This window comes from Canis lupus, chromosome 28 (assembly GCF_003254725.2).
Source record: "Canis lupus dingo isolate Sandy chromosome 28, ASM325472v2, whole genome shotgun sequence".
NCBI classification, from domain to species: Eukaryota; Metazoa; Chordata; class Mammalia; order Carnivora; family Canidae; genus Canis; species Canis lupus.
Genome location: NC_064270.1, coordinates 12,392,474 through 12,401,790, shown reverse-complemented (window position 1 = coordinate 12,401,790; position 9,317 = coordinate 12,392,474). Strand labels below are relative to the sequence as shown.

The 9,317-nt window shown below is 39.3% G+C and overlaps 1 long non-coding RNA gene across 1 annotated transcript; it reads right to left on the bottom strand.

Moving 5' to 3' along the window:
* Positions 1-5,751: 5,751 nt before the first annotated feature.
* LOC118352650 (uncharacterized) lies at positions 5,752-8,050 on the bottom strand. Its single transcript, XR_004810111.1, has 3 exons — positions 7,981-8,050; positions 7,246-7,288; positions 5,752-5,870 (listed from the first exon to the last, which is right to left on the bottom strand). It is a non-coding gene; the product is annotated as an uncharacterized LOC118352650 (long non-coding RNA).
* Positions 8,051-9,317: the final 1,267 nt, after the last annotated feature.

The window sequence follows — 9,317 nt, the reverse complement described above, 5'->3', positions numbered from 1 at the left end:
GTATATTTTCTGTGGCGAGGGATCCATTTAAATCTTTGGCACATTTTAAAAATCTGGTTGTTTTCTTACTGTTAACATTTAAGAGTTCCTTGTATTTTTTCCAGCTTTATTGAGAATAATTGACATAAAACTGTATATATTTAAACTGCACAAGTGATGATTTGATATACATATACATTGTGAAATGATCATCAGGAACACGTTGATTGACATGTCTGTCATCTCACATAGTTAACTCTTTTATTTGTGTGTGTGATGAGAACACTGTGAATTTACCTTCAGCCAATTTCAAGTATACACTATTATATTATTAACTATAGTAACCATACTGTACATTAGATATTCAGAAATCGTTCATTTTATAATTGAGAGTTTGAGCTACATCTCCCCATTTCTTCTTTTCCCTAGCCCGTGGAAACCACAATCCTATTGTTTCTATGAGATTGACTTTAAAAAAAAAAATGTTCACATATAAGTGAGATCATACAGTATTTGTCTCTCTCTATATGGTTTATTTTACTTAGCATAATGTACTCCAGGTTCACCTACGCTGTTGCAAATGGAAGAATTTCCTTTTTTTTTTAAAGGTGTAATAATAAAGGTGGAAATCCAGTGTGTGTGTGTGTGTGTGTGTGTGTGTATTTATCACATTTTCTTTATCCATTCATCTGGATATTTAAGTTGTTTCTGTATTTTGGTTATTGTGAATAATGCTGCAATGAGCATGGGGTGCATATATATTTTCAAATTAATATTTTTGTTTTCTTCAGATAAATACCTGGAAGTAGGATTGCTGGATATGGTTGTTCTCTCTCTCTCTCTTTCTGAAAAACCTCCATACTGTTTTCCAGAATGACTATACTAATTTATATTTCCAATAACAGTGTGTAAAGGTTCCCCTTTCTCCACATCTTCTCCAAAACTTATCTCTTCTCTTTTTCTTCTGTTAAATTTTTATTTTTATTTTATTTTTATTTTTTTTCACTTCAATGATTTATTTATTTGTTTATTTATTTATTTTTTACATATTTTTTAATTGGAGTTCAATTTGCCAACATACAGCATAACACCCAGTGCTCATCCCATCAAGTGCCCCCCTCAGTGCCTGTCACCCAGTCACTCCCATCCCCCGCTCACCTCCCTTTCCACCACCCCTTGTTCGTTTCCCAGAGTTAGGAGTCTCTCATGGTCTGTCTCCCTTTCTGGTATTTCCCACTCATTTTTTCTCCTTTCCCCTTTATTCCCTTTCACTATTTTTTATATTCCCCAAATGAATGAGAACATATAATGTTTGTCCTTCTCCGATTGACTTATTTCACTCATCATAATACCTTCCAGTTCCATCCACGTCGAAGAAAATGGTATTTGTCGTTTCTACCATCTCTTTTCTTTTTGATAATTGTCATTCTAACAGATATTAGGTGATATCTCATGGTTTTGATTTTCATTTCCTTGATGATTAGTGATGTTGAACACCTTCTCATGTACCTATTGGCTATTTGTACATCTTCTTTGGAAAAATGTCCATTCAGGTTCTTTGCCCATTTTTGAGCTGGATTGTTTTTCTACTACTGAGTTGTATGAATTCCGTATATGTTTTGAATATTAACTTTTTTAATATTAACTTTTTATCAGATGTATAATTTATAAATATTTCCTCTCATGATGTAGGTGGCCTTTTCATTTTATTATTTTCTTTACAGTACAGAAACTTTCAGTTTGATGTAGTCTCACTTATTTATCTTAGCTTTTGTCGTCTATGCTTTTCGCATCATATCCAAAAAAATCATTGCCAATACAGTATCAAGAAGCTTTCCCCCTATGTTTTCTTCTAGAAAATTTATGGTTTTAGGTCTTTCTTAACTCTTTAATCCACTTTGAGCTTTTTTTTTTTTTTTTTTTTTTTTTGTAAGTGTTGCAAGATAGAGAGATCCAGGTTCATTCTTTTGCATGTGGATATCCAGTTTCCTTAGCACCATTTATTGAAGAGACTGTCCTCTCCCCATTGTGCATTATTAAAGAATAGTTGACAATATATGTGTAGATTTATTTCTGGGCTTTCCATTCTGTTCCATTTGTGTATAGGCCTATTTTTATGCCAATACTATACTGTTTTAGTCACTGTATTTTTGTAATATTCTTTGAAATCAGGGAGTATGATGCCTTCAGCTTTGTTTTCTTCAAGATAGTTCAGTTATTTGCGATCTCTTGTGGTTCCATATTAGTTTTCAGATTGTTTTTTCTATTTCTGTGAAAAATATCATTGAAATTATTTTTCAAGGTTTTTTTTTTCAATTTTATTAAGATATAATTGACAAGGATGCCTGGATGGCTCAGCAGTTGAACATCTGCCTTTGGCTCAGGATGTGATACTGGAGTCCCAGGATTGAGTCCTGCATTGGGCTCTGCATGGAACCTGCTTTTCCTTTCTCTTCCTATGTCTCTGCCTCTCTCTGTGTGTCTTTCATGAATAAATAAATAGAATCTTTTTTTAAAAAAAGATATAATTGAAATAAATCACTGTATAAGTCTAGAGTGTATAGTATAATGGTTTGACTTACATATATTGTGAGATTGTTACTGCAATAAGTTTAGTTAACATCCATTATCTCATATAGATTTATTAAAAAGAGAAATTAGAAAAAATAAAAAGGAAAAGAAAATATAATTCTTTTCTTTGTGATGAGCTCTCCTAGGATGTACTCTCAACAACTTTTATATATGTCATATAGCAGTGTTAACTACAATCATCATGCTGTACATTACATCCCTAGTACTTATCTTGTGACTGGAAATTTGTACTGTTTGACCACCTTTCTCCACTTCCTTCACCACTACCCCCTACTACCCCCTCCCCCTCCCCCTCCCCCCTCCCCCCTCCCCCTCTCCCCTCCCCCCTCCCCCCTCCTTTGTTTTTTTTTTCCCCCCCTCCTTTGTATAGCTACCCCTCCTCTCTTTTAGTTTCTGTTTGCATGGCATATATTTTTCTTTCTTTCTTTTTTTTTTTAAGATTTTATTTATTTATTCATGAGACACACACACACACACACACACACACACACACACAGATTGGCAGGGACACAGGCAGAGGGAGAAGCAGGCTCCATGCAGGGAGCCGGATGTGAGACTTGATCCCTGGTCCCCAAGATCACACCTCGGGCTGCAGGCGGCGCTAAACTGCTGCGCCACCGGGGCTGCCCTGGCATATATTTTTCTACTCCTTCACCTTCAGCCTATATTTGTCCTTAAAACTAAAGTGAGTCTTTTGTAGGCAGCATACAGTTAGGTCTGTTTGTTTCACCCATTCAGCCTCTTTCTATGTCATTTGATTGAAGAATTTAATCCCCTTACATTTAGAAAAATTATGGATAGATAAGAACTTATTATTGCCATTTTGTCAGTTTCCTGCTTGTTTTGTAATTTCTTTGTTCCCTTTTTCCTCCCTTACTGTCTTCCTTTGTGATTTTTTTTTTGTAGTAGTAGTAGTGTGCTTTGATTCTTTTCTCTTTATTTTTAGTGTAGCTACTATAGGTTTTGCTTTGTGCTTACTATGAGACTTTCATGATACATCTTATAATGGTCTATATTAAATGAATAACAATTTAAATTAAATTGCATAAAATAAGGGCTACATATTTACTTGCCCTCCCACACACATATTTTATATTATGAATGTTGCAGTACAACTTTTCCTATTGGACAGCCACTAAAAGAATATTTAGCTATAGGTATTGTTCTTTTTAACACTTTTGTGTTTTAGTCTTTACACTAGCGTACAAAGCAATTTCCACACCATCATTCCAGTATTAGAGTATTGTAAATGTGACTATATATTTACCTTTACCAGAAATTTTAAACTTTCATATGTTTTCTGATTATTAATTTGTAAATCTTTGTTTCAGTTTAAAGAGCTCCCTTTAGCAGTTCTTAAAAGGAAGGTCCAGTGGTGATGAATTCTTTCAGATTTTGTCTGGGAAGAGATCAATATTTCTAAAACAGAAATTGTTTACACCAATCCCCTGCCTCCAATGGTTCTCTATTGGTTTTCGGATAAAGTAAAAATCCTTTAACATTGCTTATCAAAGTCCTTCGTGGGCAGCCTTCTCTCTGCTTCATCATTCTGCTTCTCCATGGTGCTAAATGACAGAGCTGAAATTTGAACCCAGATAATTGATTTCCAAGTAATAATATTCTTAATTGCTTCCCTGCATTGTCCCAGCAGTGAGCCATAATGAATCTCTTTCATTGTCTCCCAGGAACTATGCTCTTATCTTTAGGTTTTGCTACATGCTCTTGCCTCTGCTTGGAACTTTCTCTGGTCATTGTTTAGGCTTGGAAAACTCCCTTATTTTATCTTTCAGATCTCAGCTTAGAAGTTTCGGTGTCTTACATACAGCTTTACATAATTCCCCAAGTCTGGGTCAGAAGATCTTGCCTTATATTCCTTTAAATTCCTTTTCTTCCCTTGACATATAACTTCTTCCTTATATTATAACGGCAAATTTATTTACTTCCTTGGCAGGAATTTAGATTCTGTGATTTCAAGAACTGTGATTTTCCTACGGATAATTACATCTCCAAGGCTTACTGCATAGTAGGCACTGGAAACATATTTGTTGTATAAACGAACAGAAGACAGACAATTCCTTAATAATGTATTCTCCTATTCTGGACATTGTTAGATACTTAATTCTGGGGGTTGGGAAGGTAATACTAGACTTATTTTCCTGTTTGGATCTCTTATGGGGGCGATTCAAAGCACAGCCTCGAAAGAACTGAAAGGCAGAGAGATGCTCAGGAGAAACAGAGACCAGGCCAGAGCTGCAGTGGGAGGAGGCAGGTATGCTTTACTCTTAGAGCTTTTGCCTCAGTGGCCCTTTCGCGGGCAGAACGGTATTTTGGCTCAGTGGAGCCACACCTCCCCTAGGGGGCGTCTGTGAGCCCAGGGCGGGGGGGGGGCTACCTCTCCAGCCAGGACCCGCCTCACAGCGGGCAATATCGCGATACTTCGTCCACTAAGAGGTTATCGCGATACCGCCTCCCCGGCCCCGAGTGGTCGCGTTTGACAGCTTCCCAGGGGTCGTCGAAAGTTCAGGAATTTTTTAGGTCTTCGAATGGGCACTGACCTTCCAACGCGTGTTCACCCTCTGGGCTTGTCTTTCCGTGGGGCCCTGAACACCGGACTGGCCTGGACAGAGCCCGTGGGAGAATGGGGGCCGCCTGGCTGGAGTTCCTGCGAGGAAAGATGCTCGCGAGGGCAAGAGCCCACCCGCGGCCCTCGGGAATCGTCGTGTGCCCGGGGGGGGGGGGGGGGCGGGGCGGGGCCGAGGCGGCACTTCGGCGGGAAAACCAGGATTGGCAAACGCGAGAAAGCTCTGCTTCCAGAAAAAGAGGGACCCGGGAGGGGATTATTTTTCGCGGCCAGCGATGGAGAAGAGCCCTCGGGTCCGTGGACAGAGGAGGCCGACGGACCTGACATCTGGCCGCCGCCTGAGGGCCCTGGGTCGAGATCCGAGGGCAGCAGGTGGCAGCCAGGAGACAGGTGAGCACCCCCCGCCTTTGAAGACTCCTAGAGGGACTAACGGAGGAGGGGGGTATCCCGAGGAGATATGGACTCCTGTTAATCGGTGGCTCTGGGACTGAGGAGGAGAGGGTGGATAGCACTCCGCTGACCAACCTAGTTACAAAGTGTGGATATAAAATCTCCTTAGAAATAACGATAGCACTGGAGTGAACATCCGAGTTTATTTGCTGAGCCCGAGTCTAGAGGTTTAGGTATGTGTATGTCTTGTATTTCCTCTCCTCATTGTTCCCTTCTTACTTCCATTAAGCCAGGGGTTCTTAACTCTAGGATTTTGGTGATTCATAAGCTAGGATGGAAGGAAAATCACTTATTTTGTTACACCTCTGAATCAAGTTTTGCATTTTCATCAGTTATGAAACTAAACCATGGAAATATTAGCAGTACCTGTGACAATGTCATCAGTAGAAATCATGCAGTAGGGGCGCCTGGGTGGCTCAGTGGTTGAGCATCTGCCTTAGGTTCAGGTTGTGATCCAGGGGCCGTGGGATTGAGTCCCACATCAGGCTCCCCGCAGGGAGCCTGCTTCTGTCTCTGCCTCTCTGTGTGTCTCTCATGAATAAATAAATAAAATCTTTACCAAAAAACAAAAACAAAAACAACCCCCCCCCCAAAAAAAAGAAAAAAGAAAGAAATGGTAACAGTACTTGTACATTTGACCATAGAAATCTCAGATGTTGACGTTCACATCGTGAGTGTTTAGAAATAGTCGTGCTCACTACTGTGAAATTTTGATTTGCCACTTGATCTTTTATTCAATGAATTAACATTGATACATTTGATGCTATGTCACTAATTTAAAAAAATTATAACTATAATTCAATATAATCGGTTTCTTTTGCAAATTTCTCATCCATTCCTAATCTTACTATGGTGCATAGAAGGAAAATTGGTGCCAATCTTAAGAAAGTGAATGGCCCAAATCATTGTACCACAAATATTTTTATAATTTAGGTGTTTACCAGTTTTTTTTTTATTGTTTACCAGTTTTTTTCTACAAAACTGAAGGAACACCTACTATAGTTCTTAATTGATAGATAATTAAAAGTAATATTTAATAAGAGATCACTGCGATTTGGTATATAACTCTAGAGGAGATCAAAGAGGTCATATTGCCATAAGAAAATGATTACTATTCCCGTTTACTTTTTTTTGTAAACAAACTTTCTCAGAGTTTATATTTAAACATAAATTTAAAAAAGGGAAGTGATTGATTTTATACATTGACTAATACTATTACTAAGTGCATAAATATAAAGTAAAAGCCACATTTCATCTCACTAAGATATATGATGCCAAAATTTTTCCTGTGTTTAATATCTATATAAATTATATTTATACTGTTTGGCTCAACTGGGTACTAATTGTCATGACAGTGTCATTCAAAAGAAATTTTTAAAAAAGATTTTAATTATTTATGAGAGAGAGAGAGAGACTGTGTGAGCAGGGGTGAGGAGCAGAGGGAGATGGAGAAGCAGGGAGCCCAATGTGGGACTTGATCCCAGGACCCCGGGATCATGACCTGAACTAAAAGCAGAAGCTTAACAGACTGAGGCACCCAGGTGCTCCTCCAAATACATTTTTTTTTAATACTTTGAGTCTTGGCTTCTGGCAAGATGCGGGAAGAGTAGAGGTCCTCAACTCAACTGGCCCCACAAACTTACCTAGATAACTTTCAAAAACATCCTGAACACCTGCAAATTCAACCTGAGATTTAAAGAGAGAACAGCTGGAATGCTACAGAGAGAAAAGTTTTTGCTTCTAACAAGATAGGAAGGCAAAAAAAAAAAAAAAAAAGTAAGTAAGTAAGTAGGGGAGGGGAACTGCACGTAGCCAGGCTAAAGCAGAGCTGCGAAAGCCTCTGGGGTACAAAAGCCCAGCCCTGAAGAAGTGTGAACTTTAAAAATCCACACCAGAGTTTTCTCTGACGAAAAGTGCTTAGCAGGGAAATTGGGCAGAATTGCAGGAGGGGCAGTGAAGCCTCAAGATTCCCAGAGTCACTAAAAGAGGAGGGGTGCCTGGGGGAAAGCTCATCATAAACCGAGGTCCAATATTGGTAAAGGGCTGGAGCGCTGCAGCCCTCCAGGGCATTTGGGAGAAGCCAATTGGTTAGGTGGGCTGGCTCCGGATGCAGGTGGCTGTACCCTGTTCCCTTTGGGAGAGGTGGTCCCCAGAAGCACAGGTCCAGCGGCACAGGGTCCCTGATCCCAGGGCGCCCAAGCAGACAAAGCCAGTGATCCTGTGTTCCCCCTGGGACAAGTGTAAGCGAGGAGGGCATAGGAAAGTAAGAACTCTCCTGCTACTGGGTGCCCTGCAAGCTGTGCAGATCAGTGTACCTGGGCCTGCCCCCAGGAGCATCTAGACCAGTGAGGACTGGGAGACTGTGGTTAGTTACTCACAGGGAGTTCACCTCCAGAGATGGAAATCTGGCTACTGCCATTGTTGTTTTTCCTCTTTTACCTTGTGCCTGGAAGAAGGAACAAAGTTCTCACAGGATAAACAGCTCACACAGAGCCCAGCACCTGGCAAGGGGTGGGGCATTTCTGCCCAGGCACAGACACCTGAGAATCAGCACAGCAGACCCTCCCTACCCCCCACAGAAGAACTGCTGGAAGTACAAGGGAAAAGCAAGTGATTGGCCAAGCAGTGCTGGAAAGCTCCAGGACTGAGGGAAAATAGTATATAGAACTAGAGGGTCCTTTTTTTTTTTTTTTCCCATTTCTATTCATTTTTATATCCGGCTAAAAATTTTCAATATTTTTTTCTCTTTTCCCACCTTAACTACAGTATTTTATCAGCTCTTCACTTTTAGTTTTTTTTCCTTTTTGACTTTCATATTTCTACAATTACATGTCTTAGATATATTTTTCACTTCTGGATTCCCTTCAACGTATTCAATTTAATTTTGGTAGATATACAGAATATGGGTTTTTGTTTTTTGTTTTTTTCTGCCTCATTTTGTTTTACAGTGGTGGAAGTTAGTACCTTCTAAAACATGACCAGTATTCACCCAGAACCAAGTGGAACACTGTGTTGGTTCATTCTGTAAGATTGTATTATCTCTTCCTTCCCATTCTGCCCTCCTCTTTTATCTTGTTTATGTTTTGGTGGTCAATGTTGGGGCTTTATATAAGCATTGCTGGTTTATATAAATTTGGGATTGAGCATCTTCTAACATACAGAACAAAATACACTCAGAACCAAAAGAATAACCCTCTAGGACCCCCTCAGGTAGATTACATTCTCTCTCTGCTATTGCTTCCTCACCATCCCCACCCTTTTTTTTCTCTTTTCCTCTTTTCTTTACTTTTTTCTTCTTCTTTGTTTTTGGCTTTTTATTTTTACTACTCTGTTTTAAAATTTGTTTTCACTTTAGTGGTCCTTTTGCTTTATTTTGTTCTGTTCTTCTTTATATTTTATTTTCTGGCCTCTGACCTCTTTAGAATCACCTAGGGTGTATTTTACTCAGGTCATGGTTGATATTTTTGACTCAGCCTACTCATACAGCCACTCTGCACTAGACAAAATGACTAGAAGGAAGAATTCACCACAAAAGAAAGAACCAGAAACAGTGCTCTCTGCCACAAAGTTATAGAATTTGGATTTGCAATATGATTTCAGAAATTCAATTCAGAAGCACAATTATAAAGCTACTGGTGGCTCTGGAAAAAAGCATAAAGGACTCAAGAGACTTTGTTACTGCAGAATTGAGATCTAATCAGGCCAAATTAATAAT